This window comes from Capra hircus, chromosome 20 (genome assembly GCF_001704415.2).
Source record: "Capra hircus breed San Clemente chromosome 20, ASM170441v1, whole genome shotgun sequence".
In the NCBI taxonomy this organism is placed as follows: Eukaryota; Metazoa; Chordata; class Mammalia; order Artiodactyla; family Bovidae; genus Capra; species Capra hircus.
In genome coordinates this window covers 66,318,381-66,341,998 of record NC_030827.1, presented here as the reverse complement: position 1 = coordinate 66,341,998, position 23,618 = coordinate 66,318,381, and the positions used below count along the sequence as shown (strand labels likewise).

Below are 23,618 nucleotides of genomic sequence, written 5' to 3'. Positions count from 1 at the left end.
GTTTGAGCCAGCATCTCCAGCATTGCAGGTGGATTCCTTACCCACCGAGCCACCTGCCGAGTCACTGAAAAGCTAACGTAGGTTTAAAAGGACAGAGAACAACCAACGCAGTAATATGAATTTTTTTGTCCTTAAGAAGGTGTCAGGGGAGAAGTGCGTTCTCCTCTGGGGAGCAAATATATGGATTCTGAGCCCTTGAGGGCCTGGTTGGAAGGGAGAAGGGAGTCATACCCTGCTGATGAGTGATCCTGCTTTTTGGACTCTCGCCAGGATTTGGGTAGCAGAAGGGAGTCTGAGTGAAGGAGCAGAAGTCTAGCGATGGAGACCATGGATGTTAGAAATAGGAGCTACAGCCTGGCAGGGCTCGGGGCCTGTGACCTGTGACCTGTGCCATCTCAACGTCTCCAAGCAGAGGCCCCACCCTCAGATTATTCTCTGTTGCCGCTGGTTTGAAATTCTTTTTTTTTTTTTTTTTGCATTCTGCATTGCTTTTATTTTATGAGAAAGCTTATTTCAAGTCTCCGTCAAAATAGCTGAATACAAAGGCTTAGTGAAGGAGGCCTGGTGTCCTGCTTACAAAAGCATGGCCACCGTCCTTTGGCCTTAAAACTGCAGGAAGGGACAGACTCTGGTGTCCACTGGCAGATGTTCATCAGCCCCTAGAGCCTCACTCTCTGCAGCAGGTCATTTTTGGTGAGGAAATGACTTCCGCAAACTCTCCATCTCCAGGCTTTGGCTCAGGCCTCGCATTTCCAGCATTGTCTCCACGGACAGTTTAGGTCACGATGTGTGCGGTACAGTTTGACACACCTGGATTCATAGAGACAGCTGGGGACATTCACAAGGTCGCATGTGTAGCTGGTTTCTTCCTCGAGCTCTGGAAGAGCAGCTGCCTCTGGACTTTCTCTGCCATTGATGAGATTGGGAACGGGGGATTCTAGGCAGTAGCCCCTGCTGGTGGTCAGCACTGCTCCACCAGAACCATACACTCAAGGTGCAGGGTTCTTACGGCAGGGGGATGACCGCCACCCCAAGGACCGCCACACCATCTGCCACCGTCCTTCCCTGGCCGTCTGCTTTACAGTCTCTCAACTTCCTGTTTTAATTGGTGGATCGCTGTAATCTGTTACGTCTTTCTTGAAGCTTGACCCATTTTCCTTCTAAATAAACTCCTCTGAAATAAGGGCATTTTGAGAAGGGGCGTCCTTAGTGGCTCAGTGGTAAAGAATCCGCCTGCCAATGCAGGGGACATGAGTTTGATCCCTGGGTTGGGAAGATCCCTTGGAAAAGGGAATGGTAACCCACTCCAGTACTCTTGCCTGGGAAATCCCATGGATGGGGGAGCCTGGTGGGTTACCCTCCACGGGGTCCCAGAGAGTCAGAAACGACTTAGCAACGAAACAACAACAAGCATTTGGAGAAGAATCTGTTGGTTCTTGGTCCATTTTCACTTTACAGCCCTCAGGCAAGGAGTTCACGTCCCAGGTGGGGGGATGGGATGTGCACGCCTTCAGGAAACTGGAGGAAAGGGGAGGAAAGGGGAGGAAAGGGGAGGAAAGGGGAGGAAAGGGGAGGAAAGGGGAGGAAAGCGGAGGAAAGGGGAGGAAAGCGGAGGAAAGGGGAGGAAAGGGGAAAGTCCGGGTCCCAGGCCGCGGGGTCATGGGCAGGGCCGGGTCTGGACTGCTGCCTGGCCTGAGACGCTTCACATGTTTTGAATGAGGGGTCAGCTGGTCCTGGCTAGAGGGACGGTCAAAGGGAAGCAGAGGCAAACAGTGGTGAGGTGAGGGAAACAGCGTACAAGACAGAAGATTGTATGTTTTATAGAACTTGGGAGAGAGGAAGGGGCGTTTTAGGATCATACAGAAAAAATAAAACACCTCCTGTTAAGTGGCTTCCAAGATACTTGCACAGAGACGCTTGTGCTCACCTGTGTCCGACTGTTTGTGACCCCGCGGTCGATAGCCCTCCAGGCTCCTCTGTCCACGGGAATCTTCAGGCAAGAATACTGGAGTGGGTCGTTATTCCCTTCTCCAGGGGATCTTCCCGACCCAGGGATTGAACCCCGGCCTCTTGAGCTCCTGCACTGGCAGAATTCTTTATGACTGGCACCATCTGGGAAGCCCCAAGAGATGCTTGAGCGAGTGACTGAAAGTCACTCAGTCGTGTCTGACTCTTTGAGACTCCATGGTCTATATAGTCCAAGGAATTCTCCAGGCCAGATCACTGGAGTGGGTAGCCTTTTCCTTCTCCAGGGGATCTTCCCAAGCCAGGGATCGAACCCAGGTCTCCCGCGTTGCATGAATCTTCCACCCAGGTGTATCATGGCTGCCTTTAGTTGCAATGTCTTGAAGTCAAACAAGCATGAGTGTAGAGTGGTCTCTATTTTTGGTCAAAGTCAATCAGGAAATGCCCTTCTTTAAATCAAACCCGCATTTTTTTTTTCTTTTGGAAAAATTTGGTTCCCAAGTGAAAGGGGGACGAAGGGCTGCGTGGCTCCTGCGTTACATTTAACTCAGGAGCTTTCCGGTTTTCAGCCCTTCCTGCAAAAGCGACTCAATCGCTTTTCCCTTTTCTTCTCTGAAGGGAGTTTTATGGTTCTCTGATGTACGTGAAGGTCGAGGGAAGTTTTGCGAGCTGCGGCACAACATGAATTACAGAGCCCCTGAAGGAACGGTGGGGCCAGAAGGGGCGGTGGAACACACGCTCAGAGGCTGCATCCGTAGGCCGGTAACTGCTGATTCCTCTCTCCCGCGTGCAGCGGGAAGTCTCCCCCTCTGCCTGCTCATCAGTCCTGAGGCCAAGCCTTTGCCATATTCATCGTGGAGCTGCACCCATCAGGCTGTGGAGCTTGGAGCCTCCCTGAGCTGTGACTCACAGCCCGTGAGAATTACTCCGGACAGGAGGGACTGAGAGGATGGGAGTGATCGTTACCTCCCAGGCAAGCGGATGCAATGATCCAGAAACCTGGGCATGGGACAGGAAGCTGGCCCGCTCTGTGGTTAGCATCCCTGTTGGTTGTGCAGCCTGGTGAGGTCTCCGGGGTTTACGGTCCTGGGGGAGACGAGACAGGGCCATCAGCCGGCAGGCCGTCAATCCACGGATGGGAGGCGGCCAGGACGCTGTGGGGCTTAGGGGTGGAGGCAGTGTGTGCGTGTGTGAGGTTGTTGTAGAAGGTGGGTCTTAAGCCAGACCTGGAGGGAAGAGGCCCGTGGTGGGGTCGGCAGGCTGGGGGTGCCTGGGCGGGACACCAGGCGGAGAAGGGTAGTGGAGACTCGACCAGTGTGGTGAATAGGGTGACTAACCTGGAAAAATGCCTTTCTTAGTCCATGGGGTCGCTAAGAGTCCGACACGACTGAGCGACTTCACTTTCACTTTTCACTTTCATGCACTGGAGAAGGAAATGGCACCCCACTCCAGTGTTCTTGCCTGGAGAATCCCAGGGATGGGGGAGCCTGGTGGGCTACCGTTTATGGGGTCGCACAGAGTCAGAAACGACTGAAGCGACTTAGCAGCAGCAGCAGGGCGTGGCAGAGGAAGACCACGGTTAGGGTCAGGAACCCTAACCTCATCATGGACCAGAGGGACCTCACAGGGGTCCCAGGAGCCCCCGCTGCAGTGCCCACGCTCTGCCGCCTTAATTTTGTGGCCAAGCCATATGCCATGTGGGATCTTAGTTCCCCGACCATGGATTGAACCTCAGCCCTGGCGAGTGAAAGCATCTAGTCGTAACCGCTGGACTGCCAGGGAATTCCAGCTAAGCCCTGTCCTCCATATGGTCACCCTGCAGGGAGCACAGACGTCCACTCCTCTCTAGAGTAGGGGCAGCCTCTACACGAGATCCTGGGAACACGGAAGCCACGTGGCAGCCTCATTTCCAGCTCTTCCCTGCTCCTTCCAGGGCCTGATGAGCTGAGCAACTGAGATCAGAGATCTCAGCTCACAGCCGGGGACATGCTGAGGCTGAACGTCACAAGGCTTCGGGGGAAGCCAGGGTAACCGGACCTGGAGTCAAGTCGGGGATGCATCCCCGAAGAGTCAAGGTCAGAGGGTCACGGAGCCAGGGTGCCCCTGGTTCGTTCCTCTGCTTCTTCAGCCCTGAACTTTCTGGGTGCTGTCGTGCTGTGGTGGGGGCCACATATAAGCCGCCAAATCTCGGGAACTCTGAAGCTTCACTAGGGAGACCGACCACAAACATGTAAAGAGTAAATAAGATGATCCTGTACTTTCCCACTTGTAAAATAGCTAGCCAGTGGGAATTTGCTTTATGATGCAGGGAACTCAAACCTGGTTCTCTGTGACAACCTAGACAGATGGGATGGGGTTGGGAGGGAGGCTTAAGACGGGGGGACATATGTATACCTACGACTGATTCACGTGGATGTATGGCAGAAACCAACATATTGTAAAGCAACTATCCGCCATTTAAAAATTAACAGATTTTTAAAAAAAAGAAAAAGAAAAAAAGTAAATAATGCAATCCCAGATGCTGAGAAGGAAAGCAGAACAGTGTGGTGTTAAGGGGTGGTGATGGGGACTGGCTGGTTGGCTGGGTCACCCCGAAAGGCCTCCTGGGTCGCAGACCCTGCTGGTGGGTGAGGGGGTCAGGCAGCTGGGAGAGGGTCTCCGAGGTGCCAGTGGTGGTGGGCGGGAGGTGCAGGGTGCTTTGGGAGGCGGGCGCCATTCGTGAGGCACAGCACAGTCCTAAGCGTTTCCGTGCATCCATGCTTGGGGGTGAGAGCAAGAATGGGGGTCAGGAGGGACCCTGAGGCTGAGAGATGCCAGCCCACGGCCGGCAGGTGGTGGGGCCGGATCCTAAATACCAGCCCTCCCTCCATCCCAGGTCAATCTGCTCTCGGTTTTCCCAAAGTGACCACTCACATGCCCCTGGTAATGAGCCTCCTGAGGAGGCTGGGGATGGAGCTCTGGGCCAGGCTGAGCTCCGCACGCAAGTGTCTGGTGGAGGCGCCCAGGGTGGCAAGAGGGGCATCTTTGTGGACTCCTGTCCTCTCCCAGAGGGACCCCGAACGCCGCAGCCGAGGGTCTCGGCTCATTCATTCTGAATGTCCTAACAGCTGCCCAAGGTTTCTGAGTACGAGTCACCGGCGCAAGGTGGAATTTTAGGCAGGTGGGCAGCCAGAGGGCTAAGGGTCTGAGGGTGGGAAAGGGACTCACCGTGTGGGCCAGCCTCAAGCTCACGGTGTCGTGGGTTGTATTGTTTTCCCCTCAAATCCAGCTCTAATCCCCAGGACCTCAGGATGTGATTTCATTTGGAAATAGGGCCTTGGTGGGTGGTCACATGACATTGAGGTCGTTAGGCCGGGTTTTCACCCCGCGTGGCTGGAGTCCTTATAAAAGGAGAGAAAGCGGACACAGACACGGAGGAGAATGAATGTGAGCTGCAGGCAGGTGGGGTGTGCTCACACAAGGCAAAGAAGGCTGTTTCGATTGAATTGTGTCTCCTTCATATCCGTGTATGAGGTCCTACCCCCTCAGTGTGACTCCACAGTAAGCCCCTGCACCCAAACCTTCAAGTTGTGAACTTTCAAAGATGCAGATGTACGGTCCATCAACGTCAGGCGTGCGTGATGCTGCAGCCGGCCCTGTGTCTCCCATTGCTGATGACCCTTCAGCTCTACCGTCTCCCACCTGCTCTCCCTCCCCAGTCCCTCACTCTTCTTGCCTGTTCACCTGATGCCAGCCCCTGTGTGCCAGCTGTTATACGGTACTACTGTACTTCTCAACGTACTGTACTGTAAGATTAAAGATGCTTTCTTTATTTTTATGTTTGCTGTTTATGGATTATTTGGGTGAAAAATATTATAAACCTATCTCAGGACGGTACTATGTAGCTGATTGTGTCAGCTGGGTACCTAGGCTAATCTTGTCTGACTTCTGATGTGCTCGCAGAATTGAACCTGTTTGTATGTAGGGAAAGTGAAAGTGTCGGTCACTCAGTCATGTCCAGCTCTTTGTGACTCCATGGACCATAGCCCGCCAGACTCCTCTGTCCATGGAATTCTCCAGGCCAGAATACTAGAGTGGGTTGCCATTTCCTTCTCCAAGTGAACCCAGGGCTTCTGCATTGCAGGCAAATTCTTTACCATCTGAACCACCAGGGAAGCTCTGCATGTAGGGGACTTACTGTATTTGGAGACAGGGGCCTACAGGAGATGAAAGCGAAAGTCACTCAGTCGTGTCGGACTCTTTGCAACCCCATGGACTATACGGTCCATGCAATTCTGCAGGCCAGAATGCTGGAGTGGGTAGCCTTTCCCTTCTCCAGGGGATCTTCCAAACCCAGGGATTGAACTCAGGTCTCCTAATTGCAGGTGGATTCTTTACCAGCTGAGCTACCGGGGAAGCCCCTTGAAAGGAGGTAATAAGGGTTAAATGAGGTCTCTCTGATCTGGTAAGACTGCTGTCCTGGGGAGAATACGGAGACACACTGCAGTTCTCGCTCTGTGCCCCCTGAAGACACAGAGAGAAGGCAGTGGTCTGGAAGCCAGAAGAGAGCTCCCTTTAGAAGCTAAAGGTGCCCACACCTTGATCGTGGGCTTCTAGCCTCCAGATCTGTGGGAAAATACATGTGTGTAGTTTAAGGTGTCTGTCTGTGGTTGTTTTAATATGGCAGCCTGAGCGGATGAAGACACAACACGCTGTCGGGTGGTAGGTGAGGGGCATGGATCAGAAACTCCCTCACATCTCAGAAGGGTCCAGCCTGCTGACACCTGGGTCTCAGACTTCTGGTCTCTGAGCTTCCCAGGTGGCTCAGCAGTAAAGTACCTGTCTGCAGGAGATGCAGGAGGTATGGGTTCGATCCCGGGGTTGGGAAGATCCCCTGGAGGAGGCAATGGCAACCCGCTCCACTATTCTTGCCTGGGAAATCCCATGGACAGAGGAGTCTGGCAGGCTGCAGTCCATAGGGTGGCAAAGAGTCAGACACGACTTAGCAGCTGAGCGCACACTGACTTCTGGAGCAAATACAGTTCTGTTATCAAACGCTGCTTGTGATACTTTGTTACAGCAGCCCTAGTGAACTCTTACCACTGGGAACAGAAAAAGCCTGCAGAGAAGATTCATTCTGGGTAGGAAAGTACCAAGCCACAGAGGTCATAACACACCAAACTTCTTCTCTTTTTTCCGTTAGTGCTTTAATGGAAATGGCAGTTTCAGGAAACTCAAATGATGAGTAAAAAATACTTGAATTTTTCCTGATGATGAAAATGTGAGGCGAGGTTACCTTTTTTTCCCCTACATACCAAGAAATAAGACTTATTCCTTTCCTCCTTTTACAAATGTACTCAGCCCTAATGCTAATAATAATTTTATGTGATATTAAAACATAGGGACTGCATAAACAGCAGAGCTCTGGTGTGTAGTAATACCACTCACTAGCTTTCAGCCCACGAGAAAGAATATTAACAGATATATTGTTGGCACACTTCAGTTCAGTTCAGTTGCTCAGTTGTGTCCGACTCTTTGTGACCCCACAGACTGCAGCATGCCAGGCCTCCCTGTCCATCACCAACTCCTGGAGCTTGCTCAAACTCATGTTCATCGAGTCAGTGATGCCATCCAACCATCTCATCCTCTGTCTTCCCCTTCTCCTCCTGCCTTCAATCTTTCCCAGCATCAGGGTCTTTTCCAGTAAGTCAGTTCTTTGCATCAGGTGGCCAAAGTATTGGAATTTCAGCTTCAGCATCAGTCCTTCCAATGAATATTCAGGACTGATTTCCTTCAGGATGGACCGGCTTAATCTTCTTACAGTCCAAGGGACTCTCAAGAGTCTTCTCCAGCACCACAGTTCAAAAACATCAATTCTTAGGTGCTCAGCTTTATGGTCCAGCTCTCACATCCATACATGACTACTGGAAAAACCATAGCTTTGACTAGACGGACCTTTGTCAGCAAAGTAATGTCTCAGCTTTTTAATATGCTGTCTAGGTTGGTCATAACTTTTCTTCCAAGGAGCAAGTTTCTTTTAATTTCAAGGCTTCAGTCACCAGCTGCAGTGACTTTGGAGCCCCCCAAAATAAAGTCTGTCACTGTTTCCATTGTTTCCCCATATATTTGCCATGAAATGATGGGACCAGATGCCATGATCTTAATTTTCTGAATGTTGAGTTTTAAGAAAACTTTTTCACTCTCCTCTTTCACTTTCATCAAGAGGCTCTTTAGTTCTTCTTCACTTTCTGCCGTAAGGGTGTATCATCTGCGTATCTGAGGTTATTGATATTTCTCCTGGCAATCTTGATTCCAGCTTGTGCTTCATCCAGCCTGGCATTTCTCATGATGCACTGTGCATATAAGTTAAATAAACAGGTGACAATATACAGCCTTGACGTATTCCTTTCCAGATTTGGAACCAGTCTATTGTTCCATGTCCATTTCTAACTGTTGCTTCTTGGCCTGCATACAGATTCAGGAGTCAGGCAAGGTGGTCTGTTATTCCCGTCTCTTTGAAGACCAGGAAACTGATCTTTTTTTTCTTTTTAGTGACTGACACATGCGCATGGCTAAACTACCTTGAGCTATTTTAGATTAAAAAATATGTAAGTTCGGAGGTAACGAGTTATTCTCTTACCTCAAATCAATTATTGAAAATGCAGAATCAAGGATCATAACCAAGTGATTTTTCAGCAGTTCCCCAAATTGTGAGCCACATGAAAACTCCCATGCCCAGCTTTAAGCCAGGCAAAAAAGCTTAAATTAGTGGTTCTTAAAGTGTGGTCACTACCTGCTGTGAATGTATTAGAAATGCAAATTCTTGGGTTCTACCTAGAACACTGATTCAGAATTTTAGGGACTGGAGCCCAAGATTTAGTGTTTTTATATTTTAATAAAAAAGCCCACTTATTTGGAATTTCCTGGTGCGGAACAAGAATACAAGGATATTTCTGTTTTTATAATCGCATGTACTTTAGAAATTAAAATCAAGAGCTGTGAAACATATCTCTTAATATTTGCTTAAAAATCTCATAGCTTGTTAAAAATAGTCCATGAGACCTATAGTTATATATCTTGGAATAAATCAGTTCACTTCAGAAAGAGACTTGTCTTCATTTCCATTGAGTGTCAAAATGTCCATTTGGGGCCCAAAATAGTTCTCTCTGCAGGCTGTACATGGGTTAAATGAATGTTTTTTGGATCATCCTTGATGGTCCTGTCTTCAGGTGACCCTGCAAAGTGTTAAATGTGAGCTCCCAGACTCTGACACTCTCCTTGTCTCCTCCTTATTCTCTCTCCCTGCCTCTGGTGAAGACACACTGAGGAGGAGGCAGAGGTCCCCTAGAAGCTGTGCTGACGTCTGTGACCCAGGATGTCAGCGGGCACAGCAGAGCCAGTGAGGTGGGACCATCTGTTGTATACTGAGGGACTCCTTTGGCACATGGAGGATTTTAGGGGCATACTTTTCTCATACTTGCATATTCTTAGCAGCTGGGGCCTGGTTTGGACGTTAAGTATATTTTAAAGTCAAGAAAATAACACAATGAAATATTACTCAGCCATTGAAAAGCATGAAATAGTGCCATTTGCAGCAGCATGGATGGATCTAGAGTGTCATACTGAGTGAAGCATGCCAGACAGAGAAGCAGAAATATGGTATGACATCCCCTATATGTGGAATCGAAAATAAAGGATATGAATGAACTTTCTTACAAAACAGAGAGAGAGACAGACAGAGAACGAGCTTATAGTCACCAGCGGAATGGATAGTGAAACAATTTGGGATGAAGACGTACACCAGCTCTATTTAAAATGGATAGCCAACAAGGACCTACTATGCAGCACAGGAAACTCTGTTCAATGTTATGGGGCAGCCTGGGTGGGAGTAGAGTTTGGAAGAGAATGGATACATGTGTATCTATGGCTTGAGTCCCTTCACTGTTCACCTAAAACTATCACAATATTGTTTATCAACTACACCCTGACAGAAAATAAAAAGTTTATAATAAAAAAAGAGAAAGTGAGTAGCAGAGGGGCTCTGTCTGGTTTGTCTCCATGTTAATTTAGACTCTGGGACCCTGCAGGAGGGGCCTGATGGGCTTTTCCTAGTGCAGGCTTGCCTGGAATTCAGAGTTGCCCCAAAGGAGAGGAGCCTTTTCTTCTGCAGTGCTGCCCCCCACGTCCTCTTGGGTGGAGCGCCTCATCCCCAGCTGCAGATGGCCTTCTTCTCTTGTGCCTTCAAGTGGCAGAGGTTGAGAGAGAGAGAGCTCACCTCTGTTGCATCTGTTCTTATAAGGGCACTAATCCCATTCATGGGGGCCCCACCCTCATGATCCAATCACTTCCCAAAGGTCCCACCTCCAATTATGGTCATACTGGGGATTAGGCTTCACCACTTGAATGCAGGGGACACACTCACTCAGCCCATAGCAATTACAAAAGCAGAAGTTTTCCTGACCCACAAACACACACAGTAACCTCCCCACCTCCACCCTGCACCCCATGAATGGCCCAGTATTTTTTCCAAAGATAAATTTTGCAGCTTCTTTAAAATGACAGGAAAAGGTTCAGGCAACTTTCAAGAAGAGCACTTTCTTCACTTTATTCCTTCACACTAATGTTCTTCGAGGTCTCAGTGAGTAAGAGCCCAGAGATGTCCTCTTTTCTGTTCCTCACCTCAGCCCAGGGGACCGCCCCTTTTTCTAAGTCTTGCAGACCCTCCCAAAGCCCCTCTCTCCATCTTTTTTGTCTATGCTCCCAAGTCTTTTGCCCGAAGTTTCCTTGCAACAACAAGGAAATGAATGCCCCTTACTCTTGCTAATGTTTGGGGAAAAAAGCAATTTCCAGAAGATCCTCAAATGCCTTAAAATCTGGGATGTTTTGCTTAGCCCAGAGGAAAATAAGCCATTAAACCCTTCATCTTTTCTCATCAATTCCATTTTTAACGGCAACTATTTAATTTGTGCTTCCCTTCTTTTCTGAGCCGAGTCTGGGCATGGCCCAATCACATGATGTCAGACTGAATCCCCTGAAGGGGGTGCCAGCTCTTTCCACTTATGTGATGTGTTTTTATTAGTCTGTTGATATGCCACCTGGTAGAAATTGCTGCTGATGATAGGATAAGGCATCCGAGCTGAGCAGCGACTGCGAGCAGGACAGCAGCAGCAGCAGGAGAGGGTGCCAGGCTGTGCCAGCCCCAGCGTTTGGTCTTTTGGGGCTTGTGTTCCGTTTGTGTTAAGAAGCTGATAAGACCCCCTCCCCTACCTGGTCAAGACTCAGAGAACCTCAGGAGGGGTGGTCACCTGTAGAGACAGAACCACTTAGGAAAGATGAATCCATCACTTTACTGGGCATTGGGACCCCAAGAAAGAAACGGGGAGCCTCCAGTTGGCATCCTGGTCACAGAGATAGTGGTCCCTGAATATGTCGGTGGAGAGACAGGTACCCTCCCCTCTTTGGACTTCCTCCTCTGCCTGTCCTCCAGCCTGCACTGGCCGTTGAGATCTGGAATAGCAGAACCCAGGTTCTTGCTGGGGGTGAGCTGCGGCTGTGGGACTCGATCCATCGCGTTGGTACAAAGAGGAAAGGTGAGGTGGGCAGGAGGAGGAGTCACAGGTGACCTCAGGTGTCGGGACTGGGATGACAGCACACAGCTGACTGCCAGGGCCTGTCCAGACCTACTGACCTAGAGCGGGGCTCCTATAATGATGCTGTGACGGCATCAAATTCTTCTCTAAGGGCCAGCTACATACTAAACAGTGCTCTGAGAGTTTTGTATGCTCTCACCTGCTTGGTGCTCAGGGATCCGAAGAGGCAGCTGTGCTTCGGCTCCCTTTTGCAGATGAGGGAACCGAGGAGCTTAGCCAAGGGCAGGCCACATGCCTTGCCCAGGGTGCAGGTTGGTAAGTGGCAGAGCCGATAGTGACCAGGGGGTCCGCTGTCTCTCCTGTGATACCCCTGACACAGGACCGCTCTGGATCCCTTCAAGGCATGTTTATGATGTTTGTTCAGGTTCAGCCTGAAGACGGGCTGGGAAGCTGAATTTACAGATGATGACAGGAAGCTTGCTGTTTGGCTAATTAATCCTGAGCTCTTAAAGGTCTGAGGGTAAACAAGCTCTCTGCTCCTGGTTGAGCACCTGGTGAAAGAAAAAGGAGAGACATTGAAGCAGATGGCCTTTGTCTCAGGTGGGGCGAGAGACTCACCATGCAGTGTGTGTTTTAATCTCACTCCCGTGGAAAGCTCATAAGATAAAAACACCCCAGAAGCAGAGAGCTCACAGTAACTGAAGAATGAGACAATGAGCCTTACAGTCAGGATGCATGGAGCCCTGCAGGCCTGGCACTCAACCTCTCTGTGCCTCAGTTTTCTCCTCTGTGAAATGGGAACAACAATAATTTCTACCCCAAAACTTTGTTATGTGGATTAAAGGGGTTAACATTTGTAGTGCCCATAGGGGAGAGTCAGGCCCATAGTTAATGCTTTGTGTGTGCTAAGTCACTTCAGTCGTGTCCGACTCTTTGTGACCCCATGGGTTGTAGCCCACCACGCTTCTCTGTCCATGGGATTCTCCAGGTAAGAATGCTGGAGTGGGTTGCCATGCCTTCCTCCAGGGGATCTTCCTGACCCAGGGACTGAACCCACGTCTCTGAAGATTCCTGCACTGGCAGGTGGGTTCCTGGCCACTAGTGCCACCTGGGGAGCTCCTAAAGCTCTATGATGCTTGCTAAACAAATAAAAATCGCTGCACGAGTCCACCACCACTAGATTTGAGACAATTCTGGCTTTTTTAAATCCAGTGATTAAATTTGTTTATGTTAGAAGTCTATTGGTCAGACAAGTTAATTATCAAGTTACCCGTGGAGCCTCAAAGATATAAAAATTGTACAGGCGAGCGGGACGCACAAGCATCATGTTGCCCTGTATTGGTCTCTGCACCACTTCACCCTGCTGGCGCCCTATGTCCTGCCCAGGTCTGTGCTCCTGGAGTGCCCAGGCTGCCTCTAACCCCATGGCTGCCACCACAGATTTCAGCTCTTTTGTGGGCCCTACCCTTGCCTCAGCTCCACTCCTCACGTCCTAACTCTGGAGTGACCCTGCACCCTGGAAACATCCTGGTGTCACCACAGCTGGCTGGAGGGGACCAGGGGCACATCGTGGAACACAGGGGCCCGTGTTCCCAGGGATGCGCCTAACCAAGACAGACAGGGGAGGGGAGGGGCCCAGGGAAACCTCCTCTCCTTCTGGCCATCACTCTGCCCAGCCCGTCCACGGAGGCCCCAGGTGGCTGCTCCTTTGCAGAGCGGCAGGCCTGGCCCCATCCTGCCCCGTCCTGGTGGGCTTTACCCTCTGCTGGCCTCTCTCCCCTTTCCCTCTCTCTCATCACCTAGGCCTGGGCCTGCAACTCCCCCAGTCCAGGAATCTTTCAGCCTGGCCTTGCTGTGTCCTAAAACCCTCCACAGTCAGAATATTATTTTCGATTCTCTATTCTTGGGGGTTAGAAGTTGGGCATGTCAGCCGTGCTGCCTCGTCAGACTTGCCCCCTTGCTGGAAGAGTATTTATTTTCTCATCATTCATCCCTCAAGGCACAGGTCAGATACTGCCACTTTCACAAAGCCTTGCCTCCTGGGTTCTTTTCCTTCTTTGTCCTGCATACATAGAGCTTGCTCTGGGATTACCTGCCCAGGAATTTGCTTCTAAGACCTGCTTAAAGACAGGGGGTGTCCACGGTACAGCGTCTGTTAGGTGATGTATGCTCAGAGAATGCCGAATGGAATGGGACTCCATCTCTGAAGATGATACTTTTGCAAATTTTTCAGCAAAGATTTTTTTATTTTCATTTTGACTAAAAATGCAGTTTAGATGTTGATTAAAGCCAGTCGCATGAATGATCCTCATTAACTGTCTTAACCCTGGAAAGGTTTCTGAGGAAGAGAAAGACATATAATAGTTTGTTACTAAGTAACATATCATGTGTCTTTTTTAAAGCTAATATATCTTTTGCTCCTTGGAAGAAAAGATATGACCAACTTAGACAGCTTATTAAAAAGCAGAGACATTACTTTGCTGACAAAGGTATGTCTAGTAAAAGCTATGGTTTTTCCAGTAGTCAGGTATGGATGTGAGAGTTGGACCATAAAGAAGGCTGAGCACTGAAGAATTGATGCTTTTGAACTGTGGTGCTGGAGAAGACTCTTGAGAGTCCCTTGGACTGCAAGGAGATCTGACCAGTCAATCCTAAAGGACAATCCTGAATATTCATTGGAAGGACTGATGCTGAAGCTGAAGCTGAAGCTCCAATCCTTTGGCCACCTGATGTGAAGAGCTTTTCATTAGAAAAGACCCTGATGCTGGGAAAGATTGAAGGCAGGAGCAGAAGGGGACAATAGAAGATGAGATGGTTGGTTGGCATCATGGAGTCAATGGACATGAGTTTGAGCAAGCTCTGGGAGATGGTGATGGACAGAGAGGCCTGGGTTGCAAAGAATCAGGCAGGACTGAGGGACTGAACAGTAACAATCTTTGCTCTTTGATACAGTCATGCCACTTTGTTAAAAAAGTCTTGCATGTAATGTTCTTGAAGTGAATCTTCTTTATTCAGCATAACAGTGTTGATAAAGAAAAGCCCCAAAGAGAATATCCATGAATATATATTCTGGTTCAGCCTTCTTCCTGACCATTTATATGTATTTAAAGTACCCATCTGAAAGTGTGATGACCCACAAATCACCATGATGTGCAAAGATAAATAACAGTTTATCCTGTAATTTCTTTATATTGAGAAAATTTCCTTCATTCTTATCAGCTACATCTGTTGCTACAAGTTTTACTGGAGCATTTATGGCTTATTTCCTGTTTGACTAAGTCCTTGGCGCTGGTTGGGATGGCTGTGAGCATTTTTGAACAGTACGTCAGATTCTTTTCTCTGAAGCAATGGCCAAAGTTCTCCCTTCCTCTCATTTGTCCACAAGACGTGTCACCCGTCTGCCCCTGAGACAAGCAGAGGGGAAGCAAGAGATGCTCTTTGCAGAAAAGATAGGAGAGGAAATATTTCAAGCTTTTTAAAAATACTGGAGTTCAACCATTTGCAATTTTGTGCTAGTTTTAGGTGTACAGAAAACTGTTTCAGATCTCTCTCTCTCTCTTTTATGTGCATATATACATATACATATGTGTGTGTGTGTGTGTGTGTGTGTGTGTATTCTCAAGCTTTCTGATTCTCCAGCTTTTTATCTTTGTTTTAAAAATACATTCATTGTTTTCAGCTGACAGTAAATGCAAGCCGTATGACATGTCTGTTTTCCAATTCTTTTCTATCCTTTGGGAAATATTCAGCCTATTATAACTGAATTGGCTATTTACTACAAATGCTGTTCTGGAGTTGCTTTAATATATATCTCATAATATATCTAGGAGCTTCTTCTGCCTAAGTTCTGTGTAAGTATGGAGCTGCCACAGTCTCTTTTGTATCTACCTAAGTCTGTTAGCAGGAATGTACCAACATTTATTTAATAGCTGCACACTGAAGAACATTTGGTTTTTGAACCATCTGTTCATACAAACAAGCATTGCCATAAGAATCCATGTGGATATACCATCTCACATGAGTGTGAGTATTTTTGTAGGATATATTCTAAAAACAGGCTGCTGAGTCAAAGTTGATGTGTACCTCAAGTCTTGCCAAATCATCCTTGGAAAAGATTACACCAGTTTGTTCTTCACCAACAAAGTACAACAGTGCCTGCTTCCCCATGAGCTCACCAGCAGAGTGTACTACCAAACGGTTAGGGTTTTGTGAATCAAGCATGTACAAAACTGTATGTCTGTCAAGTTTTAATTTGTAGCCCTCTTTTTTTTTTGTATTAAATTTTCTTTATTTTTTAAAATTAAAATTAGTTGATTTATGGTATTATATGACTTCAGGTGTACAACATAGTGATGTAATTTTTTATAGATTAAATTCCATTTAAAGTTATTATAAAATGTTGGTTATACTCCTTGTGCTGTATATTATATGCTTGTATCTTATTTTTAAAAATTTATTAATTTTTTAATTGAAGGATAATCGCTTTACAGAATTATGTTGTTTTCTGTCAAACCTCAACATGAATCAGCCACAGGTGTACATATATCCCCTCTCTCTTGAACCTCCCTCCCATGTGTGGGCCTCTTGAAGTGAGGTTTGTTCATTTGTTTGTTCATTCTGCTAATATTAACTGAGTGCTTACTGTGTGCAGATACCTTGCTATTCACCAGTTACGCAGTCTGGAACAGAATGAACCCCAAATGCCACCTGATTCTCAGGGAGTGGACATTTCAGTCAGAGCAGACAGACAGAGGAAAATGTCAGGTGGTCATAAGTTCTACAAAGTCAAAGAAACCAAGGAAGGAGCTAAACAGTGCGGGGTGCAGGGTTGTGGTGTTAAATGGTGATAGTGGTGGGCATAGTGCAAAGCCCTGATGGGCTTGAGGAAGAGAGCCATGTGGGCTTCCAGGAGAGGGTTCCAGGGAGATGGCACGCAGGCGTAAAAGTTTGGAGCCATGCTTGACACCCACGCTGCTAATCAATTGCTGCATAACCACTCGGTTATGCTAGGGATTCTGTGGGTCGGGAACTTGAACGGCCACAGTGGGGGTGCCCCCCCTTGCTCCTTGGAGCTTGGGCCTCACCTGGGAGGAGAGCTAGGTCTAATCTGAGGTCAGAAGATGAGATCACATGGAGGCCTCTTTGTTCACATGTTGGCCCTGGGCTGGGATGGTTTGAAGGTCGCGGTCAGCTGGGACTGTCACACAAAGTCTCCATTTCATTCCTCCTGGAGAGCAGGGCTTCTTCTGGCTTCGTGAGCAGTTTCTGAAAGAGGGCATTCTGAGAACGAATGTTCCAAGAGCACAAAGTGGAAGCTGAAGGGCTTTTTATGACCTAAACTCAGAATTCACAGTCTGTTGATCAAAACAGACACATTCCCAGGGGAGGGGCATGAACGCAACCTCTTCAGGGTAGACATGAAGTCACATTACTGGGCAATGAGTTAGTAATGATTCTTGAGAGAAACAGAAGCAATAGGATCTATCTGTCTATCATCATCTATCTCCCTATCTGTCTGTCTATCTATTTATCTGGATCTATCTACCTACCTATATCTTTTATCTATCTCTCTATACATGCCTTTATAGATATATAGAGTAAGAGGAGGGGAAAGAAATATGTTTTTTTTTTTAAAGGATTGGCTCATACAATTGTGGGGGCTAAGTCCAAAATCTTGCAAGGTAGGCTTGTAGCCTGAAGACCCAGGAAAGAGTTGGTGTTCCAGCTCAAGTCTGAAAGCATCAATTCTGTCTTCCTCTGGGGATCCCAATCTTTATTTTAAGGTATTCAACTGATTAGATGAGCCCCCCAGCCCACCCCCCGACCCACCCCACTCAGATGATTAAGAATCTGCCTGCAATGTAGATGTGGATTCAACCTCTGGGTTGGAAAGATCTCCCAGAGAAGAAAATGGTAACCCACTCCAGTGTTCTTGCCTGGGAAATCATATGGACAGAGGAGCCTGGTGGGCTACAACCCATGGGGTCACAAAAACTTGGACACAACTGAGCAACTTTCACTTTTACTCCCCACTATGGAAGGTAATCTGCTTTACATTAAGTCCACTGACTTGAAGGTTAATGTCATCTAAAAAATACATTCACAACAAGATCTAATCTGGTGTTTGAGCAAATATCTGTGTACCATTTTTATTTTAAGGTATTCAACTGATTGGGTGAGCCCCCGCACCCTCACCATGGGCATTCCCTGGTGGCTCAGACAGTAAAAGCATCTGCCTACAATGCGAGAGACCTGGGTTCAATTCCTGGGTTGGGAAGATGCCCTGGAGAAGGAAATGGCAACCCACTCCAGTACTCTTGCCTGGAGAATCCCATGGACGGAGGAGCCTGGTGGGCTATGGACACGACTGAGTGAATTCACTTCACTTCTGTGTACCATGGCTTGGCCAAGTTGACAGACAAAATTAATCATCACAGGCAACACTGACGCTGCCATCATTGGGGAGCTCTTCTACATCAAGCTTGGAGAAGAAGGAGGCCAGTGTTGCTGGAGTGGGCAGAGAGGGGGCCAGTGCGGTAGGAAAGGAGGGTAGAGAGGTTGCAGAGGACCAGAGGCCTGGGCTCTGGGGCCACTGGACTGCAGGCTTTGATCTGAGATGGGAAACCGATGTAGGGTTACATTTCAAAGGGGTTACTCTGCCTGCCCTGGGCAGAATGGCATAGAGAACAAGGATGAAAGCAGAGAGCCCAGTGAGGAATCACAAGACTCCAAACAAAGGTGATGGTGGTGAGGAGTGGGTAAGATTCTGGATCTTCTCAGAAGACAGAGCCAATAGGATGCATTGTTGTTGTTCAGTTGGTAAGTCATGTCCAGCACTTTATGACCCCGTGGATTGTAGCACACCGGGCTTCCCTGTCTTTCAACAGTTTGCTTGGATAGCTAACCCTAACCCTACTTGAGGTCAGAGTTTGCACAAGCTCATGTCCATTGAGTCGATGATGCCATCTCATTCTCTGTCTCCCCTTCTGACAGATTCTTTATTGTCTGAACCACCAGGGATGCCCTAATAGGAAGCATTAACATATTAGATATGGGGGCATGGGAGAGAAAGATTCGGGATGACTCCACATTTTGGAAAGTACAGGTTGGAGAATTTTTCATGCTTTAGAGCCATTTACATTTCTCATTCCATAAACTCTCTTACTACATACTGTGCTCATTTATTCCTGTTGCACTGTTGGCCTCTTTCTTAAAGATTTATTGGAACTTATTATGTGTTAAGAAAATAAACTCTTATGTATGAAGTTAGTTGCAAATATTTCTTTAGCTCTCCATTTGTTTTATAACTTTGGTGTTTTTTTTTTTTTTTTACTGCTTGGAATTATTATTTTTTGCTTTTAGTAGTGTGTTAATCTGTTTTTTATGTCTCCTGGGTTGAAGACCTCTTATTTTTATATGGGATTCAGCAAGATATGAGGTCATTTGCTTTTCATAAAAAAATTTTCCTTTTCCAGTGAAACTAGAAAAACATTGTGTAAGCCAGGGTTTAGGAGTAATAAAGATTTGTAATTTATAAGTTTATAAACACAGTTTAAATCACTATCTTTACCATTTCATCTGAAGCACCATAAACAGGGCTACTCTATGTTAAAGTAGCCTGAATTGAATTCTGATTCCTAGCTTCACTCTTGACAGTGATTTTGGCAAATAATTGAAGTAGGCTGAAGACAGGCTGAATGATAGAGAAAATAATGTAGAAAAGTTTGATTAGTTCTTGAATAATTAGGTTGAAATAGCTTTAATCCATTCATATCAATAACCTCAGATATGCAGATGACACCACCTTTGTGGCAGAAAGTAAAGAGGAGCTAAAAAGCCTCTTGATGAAAGTGAAAGAGAAGAGTGAAACAGTTGGCTTAAAGCTCAACATTCAGAAAACGAAGATCATGGCATCCGGTCCCATCACTTCATGGGAAATAGATGGGGAAACAGTGGAAACAGTGTCAGACTTTATTTTTTTGGGCTCCAAAATCACCGCAGATGGTGACTGCAGCCATGAAATTAAAAGACGCTTACTCCTTGGAAGAAAAGTTATGACCAACCTAGAGAGCATATTCAAAAGCAGGGACATTACTTTGCCAACTAAGGTCCATCTAGTCAAGGCTATGGTTTTTCCTGTGGTCACGTATGCATGTGAGAGTTGGACTGTGAAGAAGGCTGAGCGCTGAAGAATTGATGCTTTTGAACTGTGGTGTTGGAGAAGACTCTTGAGAGTCCCTTGGACTGCAAGGAGATCCAACCAGTCCATTCTGAAGGAAATCAACCCTGGGATTTCTTTGGAGGGAATGATGCTGAAGCTGAAACTCCAGTACTTTGGCCACCTGATGCGAAGAGTTGACTCATTGGAGAAAACTCTGATGCTGGGAGGGATTGGGGGCAGAAGAAGGGGATGAAAGAGGATGAGCTGGCTGGATGGCATCACTGACTCGATGGACGTGAATCTGAGTGAACTCCGGGAGTTGGTGATGGACAGGGAGGCCTGGTGTGTTGCAATTCATGGGGTTGCAAAGAGTCGGACACAACTGAGCAACTGAACTGAACTGAACTGAACTGAACATTCTAATCTTTTTCTTCCATAATAATTTGATTAAACTATAGTGGATTATACTTGACTTAAAACAGCCAATGTTGAGTATTGATGGATTCAGCTTTATAGACAAATAAAGCATCAGTTTGGGAAAGCATACTTTTTAAGAACACTTATTGTACAGTCTTTCACCTTTGCAGAACCAAGCATCATTTCCATATCAACTGCTGATTTCTCTCTGGTTTTGAATTGTAGAAAAGCGTGTCTGCACTTTTTCTGTTTGATAAGAGTTAAGGTCAACTTTTATTCTCCATATGTTAAATTCAGGATATATATGAATAACATTTGAGACACATGGTAAGGAATCTTAGAGGCTGGGAAATGGCTCCCTCATCTTATTAATGGTGTTTCAATTCAATAATATAACTTAGTGTTGATGAATAATAAATATATCCTTGTCTGTACCACACACATTCTTCATAATAGCAGTACTTATCACTAGATTCACATTCCACTTAGTAATTTTGCAGAGTGAATGGACTGTTTCTGCCTCTTCAGGCTGAGGGCTAGCCATGTAGCTGCTCACAACTCAGTCCTCTTTCCCCCTGGATGACCACACGCAGGAAGACTGGCTTCCCAGGAGGATGACTTCCATCTTGCTCTCTCTGGCTCTTCTTTCTCTTGCTTTGAGGAAAACAGCTGCCATGTTGTAAGAGCCTGGGTAGCAGGGACCTGAGTGTAGCTCCTGAGTGTAGCTTGTGATCCACAGCCCAGGAGGAAATCGGAATTTGATTCAGGCTACTTTAACATAGAGTAGGGCAAGCTCTGTGTCCATTATCCCACATGCCACCTTCCAGCCACAATATCCACCCTGGGTCTGTGATGTGTGATCCTGGCCCACAGCCACTGCTGATTTATTAGGGCCAGACAGCAGTGTCAGTGAGATTCTCCCAAGAGGGAATTTGCAATTTTGGATGGAGAGGCTCGGAATTAGAAGCCCTGGGGCTGAGTCAGGGCGTGATATTGATGCAGGGCACGTCTCCTTCTGTATTCTGTTTGGAATATGGAGCGGCTCTAATGAAGTCTATGGAGAGCAGTTTCTCGGGACTTGGGTACAAGAATATGCCAGAGACATTCTTGATGGACAAGGCCAGCCAAGAATATGCACAGGATCTCAGCTTTGTGGGAAACTCTGCTCTTGAGCACAGTGATGCTAGAATGCAGTTAATCCATTTGACACTTTGATTCATCTACAGCCTGGTTCCTGCTCTTGGAGATCTTCTCAACCTCTTGTATATTGTCTGGCTGTTTCTCTAGGGTGCATGTAGGTGAACACTCGCATGTATATGTGTAAGCATGTCAGTTGCACATGTAGAGGTGAGTCAGAATGTGTGTTCATGCATGGGTCTATATATGTATGAGTGGTGTGCACATGTATGAGTGTGTGTGCATGAGTGTGTGTGTCTGCTCTCTGCTCCACTGGAACTGGGAAGGACTAAGTTCATCACCCTTTCAAAGCCTGAGGCGTTTACACAGGCTCCAGCACAAGGGACTTGATTTTTTTAAGGCTTAATTTTGTCCCGTGGAAAAAGGAAAAAGGAGACCCAAGCTGACAGAGGATGAGATGGTTGGATGGCATCACTGACTCGATGGACATGAGTCTGAACAAACTCTGGAAGGTGGTGAAGGACAGGGAAGCCACGGGGTCGCAGAGTCGGACAGGGACTGAGTGACTAAGCAACAAAGACCCAAGCTGCAGATGCGCCAGTGGTGCGGGCGTCTGGCTGGGCCCAAGACCGCAGCAGACCTGCCTGGCTGGCCTCGGCCCCTGCTGCCTGGAGCACTGACCTTAACGGCAGGGCTGAGAGGCCACCTGGGGCCGCTCCAATGGAGGCGCTGCTGTTTTCAGGCTGGAGGCCACGCCGTGCTCTCGCCTGCGTGGGGCTGACCCACTTCAGCGGAGGGATCACCAGGTGGACCTGCGCTGGCTGTTTCCTCTCCTGCGGCTTCTTATTCGTGCCCGGCACACAGGATGGCTGTGCGCTTCTGATCTCCGTGTTCATCGAAGTCAGCCTGTGTGTGTGGTGTGTGCACGCATGTAAATGTACTACTGTTTTTTTGTTTTCTTGTTGGAGCCTTGCCAGGTACCCACGTGTAGCCCGTGGGGTCTGGGTAGCAGGGGAAGGCGGCTGTCTCTTCTGCCACACAGTCATGACCATTGCCTGTCCCCCGCTCCCCCGCCTCCCATCCTGGTGGTGATGCCACAGTCTGCTAGGCACCCGGGAGAGGACTCTGCCCTTGGGCAGGCTGTTGGGGGATGGAGCCAGGAACCGCTCTACAGACGTCCTCTCTCGTGTGCGTGTGTGGAAGAGGCGTGGAGAGCTGGCTGGGACCAGAGGGGTCACCCCCCAACCCCCACCTCCCATCCCCCACCCCCATTCCCCCAACCCCCACCCTCCCCCGCCCCCCCACCCCCAGCACTAGGTTGTGCGGAAGATGGGGGTGGGCTTGGTGGCTTTGGAGAAGGTCACCAGCATCTCCTTGGCTGATAAGATGGATCGGATGAAGATCAGGCTGGATGAGATGTGGTCTACGTGTGGCTGTCGGATTGATCAGTCGAGCGTCGCCACAGCTTTACCGCGATAGCCTTTCTGAAAGACCAACCGCTGTCACTCAGCAGGAGAAGGGCGAGCACACTGCGCTTCCGTGGGATTCTACTTGGAAACTGGCAGGCAGGGACTGCCCCCCATCCAGTTTCAGTTCCTGCCCGCGAGCTCATTTTGAGTCTTATTTACATCATAATTTGAAAAAAAAAGAATTAGTTACCAGTTTTGAGGAAAAAGTAAAGGAACTTAGAAAGCTCCCTTTTGATCTTTCCAAGTCACCTGTTGGGATTCCCTGCTGGCTCAGCTGGTAAAGAATCCACCTGCAATGCAGGAGACCTGGGTTCAATCCCTGAGTCGGGAAGACCCCCTGGACAAGGGAAAGGCTACCCACTCCAGTGTTCTGGCCTGGAGAATCCCATAGATTGTATAGTACACAGGGTCACAAAGAGTCGGACATGACTGAGCGACTTTCACTTTCACTTTCAAGCCACCTGCTGGTCACAGCGTTTTGGGCAAACGTAGGTAAAGTCAAACAGGTTCTGCTTCTTTCTCTCTGCTGACCTGATGCCTAATATGAGTACTTGCAGTATGTTCCTTGGATGGACCACAAAATGTCATTTTTAAAAACACCTAGTTTGTCTACCTCTGTTCTAATGACATGGATGAAACTGGAGCCTATTATACAGAGATAAGTAAGCCAGAAAGAAAAACACCAATACAGTACACTAACGCATATATATGGAATTTAGAAAGATGGTAATGATAACCCTGTATGCAAGATAACAAAAGAGACACAGATGTATAGAACAGTCTTTTGGACTCTGTGCGAGAGGGAGAGGGTGGGATGATTTGGGAGAATGGCATTGAAACATGTATACTACCATAGAAGAAACAAATTGCCAGTCCAGGTTTGATGCAGGATACAGGATG

At 47.7% G+C, this 23,618-nt stretch overlaps 1 pseudogene; it reads right to left on the bottom strand.

Moving 5' to 3' along the window:
• LOC102180156 lies at positions 604 to 22,145 on the bottom strand (annotated as a pseudogene).